This window comes from Leptopilina heterotoma, unplaced genomic scaffold (assembly GCF_015476425.1).
Source record: "Leptopilina heterotoma isolate Lh14 unplaced genomic scaffold, ASM1547642v1 Lhet_268, whole genome shotgun sequence".
NCBI classification, from domain to species: Eukaryota; Metazoa; Arthropoda; class Insecta; order Hymenoptera; family Figitidae; genus Leptopilina; species Leptopilina heterotoma.
In genome coordinates, this window is record NW_025110977.1 from 667,242 (window position 1) to 684,968 (window position 17,727).

Genomic DNA, 17,727 nt, shown 5'->3' on the forward strand with positions numbered 1-17,727 from the left:
TGATTTCGTAACCAGTAAGAATGCTGCAGGTGTATCGTGCCAGTTGGAAGAAATAACATTACTTTATTGATTAAAAGTAGAAAAAATGTACACGTGCATTGACAATGTATTTCAGTTTGATAACTTTTAAAATAAACCTTAGAATAAATTTATCTTCATATAAAAAAAGTAGTTAAAAAAATATTTTTGAAAATAGTTACAGAAAAAATAATCCATATCAAAGTTTTTCCTAAAAAGAAAATTTCTGTTTCACTGAGAAAACAATATATTTGAATCATAATAATTTTGATTAAACACATAATATAATAGTTTTGGTTAAATAAATATTACATTTAATTCAATTATAAAATATATTTAATTCCAACTTATTTTTTTGGTTGAGTATATTTATATTTGAAGTTAAAAAAATTTTCTCAGTATTGTATATAATTTTTTGATGATTTCTTGAAAATTTTTTGAGGATCTTTTTTTTATAATCTTCATCATCTTCTTCATCATCTTCTTCCTTCATCTTCATCGCTTAATTAATTTTAATAAATTAAATTTTAAAATCTGTTCCTAAAAGTTAATGTTTGTTTATTTTTCTAAGGCTCGTTATTTTTTTCTAATTACGTCTTTCCTTTAAAACTGTGTGTGCGACAGAAGAAACAGTTACATACACCTATGTTCGTACTTCACATTCAAGTAGCGTTAGCATTTCCCCTAGAAAGTTGTTGCTCATGCACGTAAACTTAGAAGTTTCCTCTTATCTAAAACCACACCTAATAAATTTCATGACAAAAATTAATGTTCTTCTTTCGCTTCTTTGTTTTAAAACTTTCCATATTTTTTTATCATCATCATTATAATTTTTTCCCTGTTAGGTATAATTTTAGTTATTAAAATTGTAAATGATTCCTGATTCATTTCTTTGAACTTATTTTAATTTCCAAATTTTTTCTTCCAACAATCGATGAATAGGGAAAATGTCGATAGTTTAGTAAGTAAAGTAAGTCCAGTGGGTCAGTAGATAAAAAAGAGTTAAAAAAAACGTATGAAAAAAATTTGCAGAAATTAATCATATTGTAAGGAAAAATTTTCTCGGATATGGAGAATTTATATAGATTCAGAGAAATGGAAACAATTGCTATGGAAAAATAGCATTAAAATAGAAATTGCAACTTCCTCTGGCAATAATCTTTGGGAGATCTCGTTTGAAAGGACCTTGAAAGCTTATACTAGAAAGACGGTTTCTACCCGCTTGGTTCAAGATCGACGTTTGAGATTAACATATACATAGTAAGCGACACTGTCCATGTAACACTTTTATTAGATAAAAAAATGTGCAATCCAAGGTCGTGGGTTTTTGAAAAAAAACTACTATCGTGAAAGTCACGGATACAGTACTAAATGAAAAGTCATTTAAATTCCATACAGTTATACAATCAAATAAATAATATGGTATAGCATTGCTCCCAAAATTGCCACGAATCAGATTTTTGTCTTTCTTTAATTATTTAAAATGGGACATTAAGTAGAAAATTGCTAGCAACTAGGAAAATTGTTTATAATATTTGCTAGAAATTTGTTTTCTCTAGGGAAGTATGGAGAATTTTCCAATATAGCAAATATTAAATAATAAGATAAACACTAGATAGCAACCAGAAAAACCCGAAGGCAATTTGCTAAAACATTGATTTCACCAGGAAAATATTTAAATATTTTCAAAAACTATACAGAAAATTGCTATGAACTAGGAAACAAACTTAACTGTTTGCTATTATTTTTTTCACTAGGGAAAATATAGGGAATTTTCCAATATGGCAAAGACTCAACTGAGAAAAGTAGAAGTCATTTTGCTAAAATCTATTTTAAATTCTAAAACCTGATTTCACTAGGACGAAATATAAAATTTTTTGAAAATTACGAAGAGAATTGTTAGCAACTAGGTTTGCTAGAAATATCCTACTTGGGGGATCTTTGCTAAAATTCTTTCTCTACAAAGTGCAAAAAAAAAATATTCCAAAAAAGTAACAATAAGTAACAAATAACAAGTAACAACTAGGAAAACTATTAAGACTCTTTGCTAATATGATTTCTGGGAAAATAGCGAAATTTCAATATTTGCAAAATTAGAGTTGCTAGCAACTAGGAGAGTTGTTTGGAGACCCCAAAAATTGGTCTTTGCTCAAATTTTGTCTCACATAAGTCAAGAACAAAATTTACAAAAAATGTCCATCAACCAGGAAATCTTTAAAGGCTTTTAGCTAAAATTTTGATGCCACTAGGGAAAAATGGAAAACTATAAAGACCTTTGCTAAAATTTTAATTCTACTAGGGAAAAATTTACTAGACAGGGAGATAAAATTTATTTTCCAATAGGGCAATGTGGGGAAATTTCTAAAATAATAAAGGTAGCATTGATAACAACTAGAAAAACTAGATTTCACTAGTAGGGCTCGGATTATGCGACTTTTTCGACTTTTTTGTGAAAAAATGCGACTAATCGACTTTTTCGAGATTTTTTTTTGTAAAATGCGAATGAAATTAAAAAATTTTTTTAAAATTTAAAGCAAAAAGTTTGAGTCAAAAAAATGTTCTATTACATTTATTTACAAATTTTTCGAAAACATCAATAACTTCTTTTATAAATAAATATTTAATTATTGTTTTTCCATAGAAATTAAAATTCTTGAAAAGATTCAAATTCAAACCTTGTTGAAATTAAACAACTTATAATAATTGATTAATAATTAAAATTATTAAAGATGCCTGAGTGATAAAATCATTATTTTATATTATAAGATATAAAAATTTATAAAAAAAATTTTATCATTTTTCATGAAAATAATTGAATTATTGGGAAGAAATTTATAACACATTAGTAAGTAATTGAATTTTGCAGAAGAATGTTGATGTTTACAAAGATAATTGAAATTTCGAAGAGAATTTTAAAAAAAAATTTTGAAAATAATTGAATTTCTGTAAAGAATTTTCTTACTTTTTAAGATAATTGAATTTTGCAAAAAATTGTATCAGAACTTTTGAAAATAGTTAAATTTCCATGATGAATTTTATTCTTTATGAAGATAAGACAAATTTTAAGGAGAAATTTAAAAAAAAATTTGAAAATAATTGAATTTCTGCGAAGAATTTTATTATTTTTGAAAATAATTGAATTTCTAGGATGAATTTTATTATTTATAAAGTTAATTGAAATTTTGAACAAATTTTTTTTTTTAAATGTTTAAAAGTAACTGAATTTTGCAGAAGAATTTTGATATTTATAAACATAATTGAAATTTTGAGAAGAATTTAAAAAAAAATTTGAAAATAATTGAATTTCTGTTAAGAATTTTCTTCCTTTTGAAGATAATTGAATTTTGCAAAAAATTTTATCAGAAATTTTGAGAATAATTAAACTTTTATGATGAATTTTATTATTTATAAAATTTTGACGAAAAATAAAAAAAAAATTTTTGATTATAATTGAATTTCTGCGAAGAATTTTATAACTTTTGAAAATAATTGAATTTCTAGGATGAATTTTATTATTTATAAAGATAATTGAAATTTTGACAAGAATTTTATTAAAATTTTTGTTAAATAATTTAATTTTGAAGAAGAATTTTATTATTTATAAAAATAATTTATATTTTAAAGAGAATTTTTAAAAAAATGTTAAAAATACCTAATTAAAATTTTGCTATGAATAATTTTATTAAATTTTTAAAAATTTTATTTCTGATTGTTTGATATTAATGTATCTGTTCTTGAGAAATGTGATTTTTTTACAATTTTGACAATTTCGTGTTTCCTTTTTGTCGTTTTTTCTAAAATTTTATGCGACTTTTTTACGACTTTTTCGGAAATTTTATGCGATTTTTCGTGACTTTTGTTGTAAATTTATGCGACTATAGACACTTTTTTTGAGTCTTAAAGACGATCCGAGCCCTGTACTAGGTCAAAGTTAACAACTTCAAAATTTTAGTAATTCTCTCTATGATGAAGGGAATTTCTAGCTACTAGGAGAGTCGTTAGAAACGACCAAAATTTTGATACCACTAGGGTAAAATGCGAAACTATAAAGGTCTTTTGCTAAAATGTTGATACCACTAGGGAATAATGGGAAACTAAAAATGCGTTTTATTAAAATAAATATACCACTAGGGCAAAATGGGAACTTATAGAAGTATTTTGCTAAAATTTTGACACTACTAGGAAAAAATGGGAAACTAAAGGCATTTTGCTAAAATTGAGATAACTCTATAGGGAAAAATGGGAAACTATAAAGGTCTTTTGCTAAAATTTTGATACCACTAGGGAAAAATCCTTTTACTAAAATTTTGATACTACTAGAGAAAAATGGGAAAATTAAAGGCCTTTTGCCAAAATTCCGATTCCACTAGGGAAAAATGGAAAAAATTACTAGACAGGGGCATAATAGACACATATTGGTGTAGGTGTAAAGTGAGCGTGTTCGTGGATGAGCGAGGGGTACATAAGGAAGGGGAGTGGTCAAGTGAGGCCTCGTGCTGACCTATTCCTTTCTGCAGTGCATTATGGCCGCTCGTTCAGCACGGCTTTACCATTTTCTCTGTTCGGCATATGTCACAAGACACTCTGCGTGAATAAACAAATCTCAATTTCCCTTTCGAGTAAAAATTTTCCTAAAAGCAAGAAATTACCAAAAAAAAAAAAATTTCAATTTTTTCCCCACTCTTCCTCTTTTTTTTTAAATATTACAATAACGTGAATGTCAAAAAAGAAAAAGAAAAATAAAAGAATTTAGCAGGTGGGGGTCATTGTGTATGCGTGTGTGTCTTTAAGGGACATGAAAAGGCCGCAGCAGGCCGTCGGATAGCGACGGCTCTCGAGAGGTTTGTCGCCGCAGCACAGCACAATGGAACCTCTACATCGCTGTAAGTACGCGGGGCTTACGACGATTAGAGTTTCTCTACCTTAACAATAAAGGTGCGCGAGCGATTTTTTTTTTATTTGTTTCATTTTCTTTAAATCCACAACTGTCTCAAAAAAACAAGAAAGGGGGGAAATAAAGCAATAGCGCTTAGGTATTCGCCGCTCAGAATGATATAAATTTTCTTCTTCTTTCTTCTTCTTCTTCTGTTTTCAGTATATAACCAAATCCAAATGGTATGCTTAACAACTTCTCGAGGCAAATTTGGTCCCTTTTACGGTTTTATTCGTTTACCATTTGAGATTATAAAGGCTTATTTCTCTAATGCAATTTGTGGTTTCTCTACTTATTCCTAAAGTTTCTTTTACATTTCTGCTGTAAACAAAAGTATTAATTACCTTTCGAACTTTTTTTAAAAATAAATTTAGGCAATTGGGTTGAACAAATCTACAAAAGATTTTTTGCTGAACATCGTAAATTTATTGGTCGAAAATTAAAAAACTTATAAAGATTTAAAGAAAAAGTATTCGGACCTTATATATAGTCAGGATTGGATCATGTCATACTTTTGTTGAACATTGTAAATTTATTGGTCTAAAATTAAAAAAAATTGTAAACATTAAAAGAAATATCTATAATGTATAGTCAAGGTTGGACCTTATAGTCAGGGTTGGACCATGTCTGAAAATCGAAGTGCATTATCGGTAAGAAGTAAAAATAACATTTTAGTAATGCAAATTTTTTTTTTAGTAACTTTTGAATGGATAATTGACAACAAAATTGTCCCAAGTACATATTCTTTTGTTCTATGGCGAATATGGTGAATTACAATGAAGACTTCTCTTGATTATGTGATTAAATCTCCTTTTTATTGTTTCATTGAAATCGTTTTTACTCGTTGATTTATGTGGCCGGAAATGTTTCTTCAATTTTACCGATTCATGAATGTGATAATACTTTAGGACGCAAAATTCTGTTACAAATATTGTATATCTATTTTTATTATTTATTTTTTTTATTACTTTCCCCGCAGTCAGAGGTAACCATAAAAATTTTGTTATCTCTTTTTTATTTGCATCATAAACTATTATATGAAATTATCACGAATTCTAAAAAGAAAACGTTCAATTTTTTCTCTTTCTGACAATAATTTATTTTTAAATAACTTAACTGCGTTGAAAAACTATCATAAAATTATTACTTAGAAATTATTTAAAGAATAATTTTACTCACACATTTAAAAATTAATTGAATTTTGGAGAAGTTAGAAATGATTGCAGAAATTCAATTATTTTCAAAAGTAATACAATTCTTCGCAGAAATTCAATTAAATGTTAAAAATTTTCTAAACATTCTGGTCAAAATTTCAATTATCTTTATAAATAATGAAATTTTTCTCCAAAATTCAATTATTTTTAAAAATTTTAATACAATTCTTGGCAAAATTTGAATTATTTTTAAAAATTTTCCTGAATTTAATGATTTTCAATTTCTACTATTTTAATAAAATTTTCCAAATGAACTCAATTATTTAAAAAAAAATTTGATCAAAGTCTACGCAAATATTTATTTGTTTTCAAATATATTAAAAATTTTGCAGGAATTCAATTGTTTACAAATTTTTTTTTTTTAATTTCTTCGCAATAATGCAATTATTTTCATAAATAATAAAACTCATTGCAGAATTTCAATTATTTTAAATGCAATTTTAATGGAATTCCTCGAAAAATGTAATTATTCTTAAAAATTTTATTAAAATTCGTCAAAAAAATTCAATTATTTAAAAATTTGTTGATAAAATTTTTTATGTGGATTCAATTTTAAGAAACATTCAATTATTCAATTAATTATTTATTCTTGTCTTTAAATAAATTGCATTTCTGTAGAATTTTCTAAGAAAAATTGATTTAAAAATGAAATTCAGTAAGAATTTTGTGTAATAATTTGAATATTAGATACAATAAATTTTCAATTTAGTTTTAGTTAAATTGTTTGATTGAATTTAATTATTTTTAAAAATGTAATAAAATTCTTCGTTACATTAGAATACAATTATTTAAAAAAATTTTGATAAGCTCTTTATAAAAATTGAATTTTAAGAAAAATTCAATTAATTCATAAAGTTATTAATTTTCTTATTTAAATAATTGAATTCTCGTAGAACTTTTTCATAAGAATAATTGATTTAAAATTCAATTTCAGTTAAAATATTAGATAGTAATTGAATGCTTGGAAGCAATAAATTGTTAATATATTTTTTGATAGCTATATTAAATTTCTTGAATGGATTTAATATTTTTAAAAGTTTTAATTAAATTTTGCTATACAATTTAATTATTGTCAAAAATTTTGATAAAACATTTTATAATTGAATTCAATTTTTAAATTAAAGTTTTTTTTAAAAATTATTTATTTTTTTTATTAAGTATAATTGAATTCTTGGAGAAGTTTCTAATAAAAATTGATTGAAAAATGAATTTTAGTTAAAATATTAGATAATAATTAAATTTTAAAAGCATTATTGCGTTAATTTTTAGAAATAAACTTTCAACTAAGAATTCTATATAGAAATTATTTCTTAAAAAAGTTTAATTGAATTTTTTTTTAAAATTATTTGAAATTTTTATTTTCTAATATATATTTAATTGAACAATTACCAAATAATCGGAATTTCGTAAAATTGAATTGTAAACAAATGAATTTTAAAATTCTTAAAGAACTTTTTCAAAAAATATTAAAAATAATTGATTTTTAAAAAGAATTTAGTTAAAAAATCTAGAAAATAATAATTAAATTGAAATGATGAAAATAATTTTAAATAAGTTGCAGTAACAATATTTTCAAATAATATAATTTAATAATTTTATCATTTGGTCACCTTTGATTTATTATAAAACATGAAGAAATCGATTAATATCAGTCGAAGACTCTGAGTGATCGATTTTTTCATGTTTTATAACAATATTCTTATAAGTTATTAAATTTCAAAAGTTTGAATATAAAAATCTTTATTTATATGGAAAAATAATAATGAATAAATATTTATTTTAAAATGATGTTATTGATGTTTTTGCATAATTTTCTAATTGAAGAAATTCGTAAATAAATGTAATAGAATTTTTTTTTAGTATCAAATTATTTTCAGAGTGAATCTAAATTCTTTTAGGGTCAGGGAAAAAGTCAAAATTTTGCCTGGAAATCAAGAAACAATGGGAAAAATTGTTTGCATGAATATTTACTCAAAATTTAAAGAATATTTTTTATCAAAATCGATTATTTCCAGGTATAAAAGTAATAGAGAGTGAACCTAACGCAGAAATCGTTATAAATTTGCATGGCAGTCAAGTGAAAGATTCCTAAAAGTAGAAATTAACTTGACTGTCACCTTTGGAATCTTTAGTTGCAAAGCTCATGTAACTTTGCAATAATAGGATAAAAGATCAATTTGGTGGCTAATAATTTTAGGAAGAAAAATAAAGTCAAGCGTATAATCAGAATTCTTGTTTTACGTTACAAGAGAATTGGATTTAAAGTTTGCAGAACAAAAAAAAAAGAAACGAAAAGCAAAAAAAAGAAATATTTAGCTCTGTAATGTTTTGTCTTTTATTTTCATAATCTTTTAATTCTTGTATAGAGAAAATACTTGAAAGTACGAGGATAAAGTGGATGCTGTACAAATTCTTGTTTAAGTTTTTTTTTGTTAAACCTTAAGCAGTAGCAGCAGCAGCATGAGCAGCATTGCCTTTTCTCTCACGATGTTTTGTTCGAAAAGTGGGTGCTACTGTTGCTGTGGTATTTCTGGGATTAAGAATTCCCGCGAGACGGGCGGGATGCTTGGTGTGTTTATACACCATGGCGGACCTATGCCATGGATATATTCGGCCCTGTTTGGCTCTATAAGAGAATATAAGAGAATACGGGTTGGGCGCCGCGAGAGCTTAGAGAGTAGACAGGCCAACCGGTTCGCGACTTTGGCAGCCATCTTCCCTCTTCGTGTGTCTCTTCGCTTCGCGTGAGAACCTCGTTCCTCTTCTCTCCTCCCTCCTTCTAATCGGCCCCCAAACCAAATTTCCGCTTGCTGCCTTTTTTTTTTTTTATTTTCAGTCACAAAAGTCCAACGATCCTGCGAAAGTATATTCAAAAATACTTTTCCTAGTAATTTCAAAAGTTGCGTCAAAGAAGGCGATGAAAGAAAAAGAAGAAGGAAAGAAAAAAAGAAAGAAAGAAACTTCTTTGAGAGAAGACTCTCCGAGTTCCCTCCCAGTAACTGACAATTTTTCAACTCAAAATTTACTAACAGTTCTATTATTCCAAAGTCCCGCCACTCGTTAAAATTTAATATTTACAGGTTATAAAATTTCTCCACTTGAGTTGTAAAGTTCCGCCACTGAAGGCGCTGATACAGTATCAGCGCCTCCAGTGGCGGGACTTTACAACTCAAGTGGAGAAATTTTATAACCTATTGAGTTTTAAAGTATAGAAAGTTTTATTTTCTATTATAAATTTTCAGTATACTGCTATACGAGAATAGAAGTGAAAAAATAAATCTTGAGACGTTTAGGAAAATTATCAGCTTTGATAAATGTCAATTTAGTGGGATTTGAATTAAAGGGAAATAATTGGCGATATGCATTAGGTAATAACCGTTACTTAGGAGAGTGCGAGCGTTTCACGCATGCATATTCCTATAAGCGGTGAGGCGTTGCAAAGAGCAGGTGGTCTAAGCGCACACGTATAGAGTGGAGCCATTGAATTGACTTTGCAAACTGGCTATTAGCAATTTCATTCAATTACACGATTCGTGTTTCGCGATGTGGATGATATTTACGCTCGACAAGCCTGAGATACGGCGCGCACTCTCTCGACCTGCACTACACTAACCCACATCGTCGCGTGTGTTGCTTTGTTTCCACTCTGAATTTTAACCGCAAAACAATCTCTCTATTAAAATTTTGTTTTTGATATTTATACCCTATATACGCAATGTGAAAAAATATTGAGGATAAACATGGTTGCCACAGGTCAGGAAAATCAGGGAATTTAGGTAAATTAGGAAAAAGTCAGGGATTTTTATTATAACACTGGAAAAAATTAAAATTTTAGAATTTATGAGAAAATTCCGAATTTTTGGTGTCTTTTTTATTTGCCTTATAAACTATGAAACTACCACGAATTCTAATACAAAAAAAATACATTTTAATACAAAATTTTTTTCTATTTCTGTCAAGAATGGATTTTTTAATATTAGTTAATTATTTCAAAACTTTTAACAAAAATATAACAAAATTCTTCAAAGAAATTCAATTATTTTAAGGAATTTTTCTAAAATTCTTTGCAAAATTCAATTATTTTTTATAAATAACAATATTCATCACAAGATTTCGATAATTTTCTAAAGTAATGAAATTCTTCAAAGAAATTCAATTATTTTCATAAATAACAATATTCATCACAAGAATTCGATAATTTTCTAAAGTAATAAAATTCTTCGGAGAAATTTAATTATTTTTAAAAATTTCAACGAATATCTCGTCAAGAATTCAATTATCTTTTTAAATTTAGTAAAAATTTTCGCCTAAAGTTCAATTATTTTAAAAAATTTAAATAAAATTCTTTGCAAAATTTCAATTCTTGGCAAAAGTTTTTCGCAATTTAACAATTTTGAATATTTACTATTTTTATAAAATTTATCAAGAGATTTAATTATTGTAAAATTTTTTAATACAATTCTATTAAAACATTCAATTATTATTTTCATAAATATTAAAATTTCATTTGGGAATTCAATTATTTGCGTTATTTCAGAATTTCAAAAATTCTTAATACTATTCTAAATAAATTAATCGAAAAATGCAATTATTCTTAAAAATTTCAAATAAAACTTGACGAAAGAATTCAATTTTAAGAAACATTCAATTATTTAATAAAATAATAAAATTCATGGCAATAATTAAAATATTTTCATAAATAACTTTTAATTCGTCGCAGAAAATCAATTATTTTCAAAAATTTTTTATGGAATTCTGCAAAAGAATTCAATTATCTTATTTTGATAAACAACAAAATTCTTCACAGAAATTCAATTATTTTAAGGAATTTTAATAAAATTCTTTGCAGAAATAAGTAAGAAAATTCTTCGAAGAAATTCAATTATTCTTAAAAATGTTAACGAATATCTCGTCAAGATTTCAATTATCTTTCAAAATAGCAAAATTTTTCGCCTAAAATTCAATTATTTTAAAAATTTTAAATAAAATTCTTTGCAAAATTTCAAATCTTTTTAAAAGTTTTTCTCAATTTAATAATTTTCAATATTTACTATTTTCATTAAATTTAACAAAAGATTTAATTATTGAACAAAATTGTTAATGCAATTCCATTAAAACATTCACTTATTTTCATAAATAATAAAATTTCATTTAAGAATTAAATAATTTTTACTTCGTCGCAGTAAATCAATTATAATCAAATTTTTTTATGTAATTATGCAAAAGAATTCAATTATCTTGATAAATAACAAAATTCTTCTCATAAAATCGCAATTATTTTGAGGAATTTTAATAAAATTCTTTTCAAAAACTCAATTATTTTGATAAATATCAAAATTCATCAGAAGAATTCAATTCTTTTGAAAAACAATAAAATAGTTTGCAGAAATTAAATTATTATCAAAATTTTTTTAAAAATTCTAGTCAAGAATTAAATTATCTTCATAAATAGATAGCGAAATTCTTCTCAAGTATTGAATTATTGTCAAAATTTCAATTATTTAAACAAAATTTTACAATATTCTTCTCATAAATTCAATTATTTTCATAAATTATTATTTAAATTCTTATCTCAGGAATTTAATTATTTTTAAAAGTTTTAATAAAATTCTTCAAAAAGATTTCAATTATTTTCAAAAATTGTTACAAAATTCTTTAATATAATAAATTTCAGTGAAATTTTAATTAAATTCCTTAAAAGAAATTAAATATTTTTAAAAGTTGTTAATGAAATTCTAAGTAAAACTAAAATTTAAAAAACATTTAATGATTGAATAAATTATTTATTTTTGTATTTAAATAATTAAATTCTCGTGGAATGTTTCAATGAAAATTGATTTAAAAATGAATTTCAGTTAAAATTGTAGATAATAATTGAATATTATAAACATTATAACATGAATTTTTAGAAATAATTGAATTTTGAAAAGGTTTCAAATTAAAATCTTTGAAAATCTATAAATCTTTTGTACTTTTAACTAAGAGTTCTGTACAATTAATTTTTTTGAAAAAGTTTAATTGAATTTTTCAAAATTATTTGAAGTTTTTATTTTTTAATATATATTTAATTAATTGAAGAATTTGCAAATAATCGTAAAATTGAATAGTATAAACAAATGGATTTGAAAATTATCAAATAATTTTTTTAAAAATTATTAAAAATAATTAATCCATAATTCATTTAGAAATTAAATTAATTTAGAAATTTTGAAATTTTTGAACCTCTTAATTAATCAAAATGATAATAATAATCTTAATCAGAATATTCTTTAGAGTCAGGGAAAAAGACAAAATTCTGTCTGGAAATTAGGAAAAAACAAAGTTAAATTTTTGTAGCAACCCTGATGATAAACCTCGTTTTTTCCTTAGTCGCGAATTTTATTTGTTTCTGAAAAATCAATGTACGGTAAAAAGTATCCGTAATTTAACTATTAAAAAAAAAAAAAAGAAATTTAGAAAACGATGTTCCAACGAAGCGGAATTATTGCGCAGTCACGTAGAGGGAGTACCGATTAAAAGTGCGTGACGCGTGCCAGAGCTAAGTTCGCATACACGAGTATTTTCTCAAACGTTCGAACGTGCTTGCTCAATATACATGGTATGTAAGGATAAAGGATGTAAATTTGTGGAGTCTCAACCTTATTAAGAAACTATAAATAGACCAAGTGGGTTGGGAGTTAAAGTTGTACATCCTTAGAATGAACAGTAGAAAAATTAGGTTCTACTTTTCTTCTTTCTTTTTAATTCTTAATACCAAAGTGGAAGGGAAACGCATGCGTCTCAGCGATCGGAGTGAGAGAGAAATGTCCGTTTTTCCTTCTCGCTCTCATTGGCTCTACGGATCTTGCGCTTTTGACAAAAATCATCAAAAGGATCTCACGGATTTCTTCCTAGATATCTTTATGCTTTAAACTTAAAAAGTTTAAAGATTATAACCTAAAACTTTATCTTTAAGCTTTAAACTTTAAATTTAAAGCTAAACCCAAAGCTTTATCCTTAAGCTTTAAATTGAATAGCTCAAAGATATTATCAAAAAAGAAATCCATGATATCGTTAGGCTTTTCGTAAGATATTAAGTGTAATCTATTTTACTTTCTATTAATTAATTTTTATTAATTTCTATTAAATCTTCCCATAATCGAAAAGATTAAGAGCAATTACACTACGTTAATGACTGTAATGAACCTAAAAAAATTTCAAGCCAAATCCATTAAAATGTGTCTGAGATAATTTGTACACATTGTTTTGTGAATACATGATAAGAGACTGGCAAACAATGGGCAATGGTAATTATCATTTCTTAAAAAATTTTTTTTAGTTTTTGTATCGAATTATTTTAATTTTTGTAAAATTGTTATAGTTTTTGCCCATACTTTGCCAGACTCTTCCCATAATTCCATTAACCGCGCATCTATCAGTCTACAATAGTATAGGGAAATTTCCATTGCAATTGCACTGTTTTGTAGTTCGAATTCATTTTCCTTTTTTTCTTCTTTGCCTGTCCCTTTTCCTTATGGTCTTGTTTTTATTCTCTTCAAGTGATTTCTCTTTCTTCAGTGATCTCTCTTTCTTCACTGATTCCTTTTCCTTGTGCAATGATCTCTCTCTCTCTCTCTCTTTTTCTTTCTTTTTTTTCTCAACAAAGTTCGCGTCTTCGATTTTTCTTTTCTTCTTTAGAATTGCCTCTCTATCTGTCTCGCTCTATCTTTCTCAGTTGTCGAATGTCCTCGGTTACGGCGAGGATAGGACGTGCGACCACGATGCGGAACGGAGCGCGGCGAAGTTAGGTTATATTCACCTGCCTCGGCGGTCGGTCGTTCGGTCGAGTTCGAGCTCTCCTGTAACCGGCTTGGCAGCATGTCACCCTCTTTGCGCGGGTGACTCTATATATACTGGTTCCTTTTACTTTGCAGTCTTGTCACGCCTTTGCCCTTCCTTTGCCTATACATTGAAGAGAGAAAGACGCTCAAAGGAAAACTTATTGCTTTTTTGCCTCTAATGTTTTATGTCCGAAAAAAAATATAATTTTTCCTCTAAAAGAAAAACGGAAAAATTCTTCTTCGATGTAAAAATAATTTTGAAAAAAGTGTTTTTGATGGAAGAATTTTTAACTTGACGTTTATTGGCAATCCACTTGACTTGACGCTATTCAGCTCTCTTAATCGGAGCAAGGACCATATTAGAAGAAGAACAGATTCAATGTGGGGCACGTGCGTCGTCGATAGTGCAACCTCCTATATACAAAGAGCTCTCTCATCCAAGAGAAATGCTTCTTTGTTAATCAGAATTTTTTTATCTCGTTTTTATAATTATCGTCATTAATGATGCATATCATTATAGCGATATGTATACTTTATGATATCTTTTCCCGAAACCATGTGATGACATTCTTTGACATTCATAAGTATAGAATGATATACTTATGATAGATTTTAGTCAGACAATCTTCTTTTTTCATGGATCCTAAAGCCAATTTAATTGAATATTGAATATTGTAAATATAGTCAGAAAAAATAATATTTTTGGAAACAAAATAGGGAGATTAGACAAAATTGATTAAAAACTACTTAAAACATTAATATTAGTAGTAAAAGACGGTCATAGTCAGACTAAATTGTAAATATAATGAAAAAATTATTAATAAGCTTAGAAATTTTTTTTTCTAAATGAAAATTGAAATATTATACATAATTGTTTAAAAACCACTTAAAACATTAATTTTAGTAGTAAAAGGCGGTTATAGTCAGACTAAAATGTAAATGTAGTGAAAAAAATAATAACAAGCTTAGAAAGTTTTTTTTATAATAAAATAGGAAAGTTATACAACATTGTTTAAATACCACTTGAAATATTAATGTCAGTAGTAAAAAATGGTTATAGTCAGACAAAATTGTAAGTATAATGGAAAAAATGATAATAAGTGACGCTTTCCAGTGGAAAAAAATTTACGCGGAAAAATATTCTAGGTTATGTTTAGTGTTTACTTTTTTCCACTATTCAGGCTTCGCACTCATTTACTAAAACCTACTATTTACTGCTTTTTTACGTTATGCTACTATTTGAGTATTTTTTAGATTTCAGTCACTAAAAGCTACTATTTCTGTTTTTTTTATTTTTTAGAATTTCCACAACTTTAAATTTGAAAATACTAGAAAGCAAGAAACTATTCTTAAAAATTATAATCAAATTCTTTAAAACGATTCAATTATTTTCAAAACATATTCAAAATTTAATTATTTTCAAAAAATATTCGAAATTCAATTATTTTAAATATCTCGTATTTTCATAAGATTAAGCAAAAGAATTCAATTATTTGAAATAAAATTCATCCAAAATTCAATTATTTCCATAAATAATAAAATTTCCGCAGAAATTCAATTAATTTAGAATAGCATTTTCAAAAAAAAATGTCGAAAAACTCAATTATTTAACAAAATTTTTATACAAATCTTCTCAATAATTCAATTACTTTCATTAATAATTAACATCTTTCTTGGAAATTCAATTATTTAAAAAAAATTTTCATAAAATTCTAAGCAAGAATTCAATTATTTTCATAAATAAAACTCATCGAAGAATTTTAATTATTTTTAATAGTATTTTAAATTGATTAATTGAAAGATTCAATTATTTTCAAAAATAAAATTTTCTACAAAAATTCAATTATTTAAAATAAAATTTTCATGAAATTTATTATATTTCCAACAAATAAATTATTTAGAACAATGTTTATATAATTCTTATGAAGAATTGAATTATTTTTCAAAAATAACCAAATTTTTCACAGGAATTCAATTCTTTTTAAACATTTTAATACAATTTTTCGCACTAATATAATAAAATATAATAAAATTCTTAGCAACTATTCAATTATTTTCATAAATAATAAAGTTCATCGCAGTATTTCAATTATTTTTAATACAATTGCACAGGGATTGTTCGAAAAATGTAATTATTCTTAAAAATTTAATTTCAATTCCTCGAAAATTTAATTATTTAAAAAAAATGTTTTTTTCAAATTCTTTGGAAGAATTTAATTATTTACAAAAATATTAGAATTTTTCACAGGAAATCAATTATTTTCAAATATTTTAATAAAATTCTTCCCAAAAATTCAATTTTTTACATAAATAATTCTTGGAAAGAATATACAATTATGTGTATTCATAACCAAAATTATTCCAGAAAATTCAATTATTTTGAGGCATTTCAGTAAAATTCTTTGCAAAATTTAATTATTTCAATTATTTTTAATACTATTTTAAATTGAATAATCGAAAAATTCAATTATTTTCAAATATAAAATTTTCTACAAGAATTAAATTATTTAAAATAAAATTTTCATAAAATTTATTATATTTCGAACAAATTAATTACTCAAAACCATGTTTATAAAATTCTTATAAAGAATTCAATTATTTTTAAAAAATAACAAAATTTTTCACAGAAATTCGATTCTTTTTAAACATTTTAATAACATTTTTCGCAATAATTCAATTATTTTCATAAATAACAAAATTCTTCTCAGAAATTAATTCTTATGAAAATTTTAATGAAATTCTTAACAACTATTCAATTATTTCCATAATTAATAAAATTTTTTCGAAGAATTAAATTATTTGCAAAAATTCAATTATTCTTTTAGATTTTAATAAAATTCTTTTCAAGAATTCAATTATGTCGTTTAATAATAAAATTATTCGTGAGAATTCAATTATTTTGAGGCATTTTAATAAAATTCTTTGCAAAATTCAATTATTTTCATAAATAACAATATATTCATCACAAGAATTTAATTATTTTTAAAAATAATAAATTTCTCCTTGGAAATTCAATTATTTAAAAAAATTCTAATAAAATTGTTCAAAAGAATTCAATTATTTTCATAAGTTATCAAAAGCTTTTTAGGAATTCAATTATTTTCAAGAAAAATTTAATAAAGTTTACCATACAGACATTCAATTATTGTCAAAAATTTTAATATAATTCTTTGTAAAATTTAATTATTTTTAAAAACTTTTCGCAATTCAATGATTTTTAATATCTGTACTATTTTCATATAATTTCCAAACAGAATTCAATTATTAAAAAAAAAATTTTTTTTAAATCTTGTTAAGAATTCAGTTATTTTCATAAATAATGAAAATTTCTCAGGAATTTAGTTATTTAAATTATAATTTGTATAAAATTAGACGAAAGAAATCAATTATTTAAAATTTTTTCTAAAATTCTTCCCAAGAATTAAATTATTTTTATAAATATTTAATTTCTTTCATGCATAATAAAATTCGTTGCAGGAATTCAATCTATTAGCAGGATAAGAAAGAAGTAAATATTTTTGTGATGAAAATTGGGAAAAAGTCAGGATAATAAGATATAGAATGGAATTTTTGTCAGTTTTTGTGAAGTGTCTAAAACTAGTTTTTTTGGTCGTTAAGTTTAATTTTTCGATAGCTACTGATTTAATACTTTTTTTTAATTTGAAACCTACTTCTTGCTACTTTTCCAAAATTAATTATCGAGTGCGAAGTCTATAATTTAACAAAATTTTATTTAAAATAA

General features: G+C 24.8%; 1 protein-coding gene across 7 annotated transcripts in view; it reads left to right on the forward strand.

Moving 5' to 3' along the window:
• Nucleotides 1-17,727, forward strand: part of LOC122503691 (homeotic protein antennapedia-like) — a 306,715-nt gene that overhangs the window by 81,715 nt on the left and 207,273 nt on the right. The window lies entirely within an intron of this gene.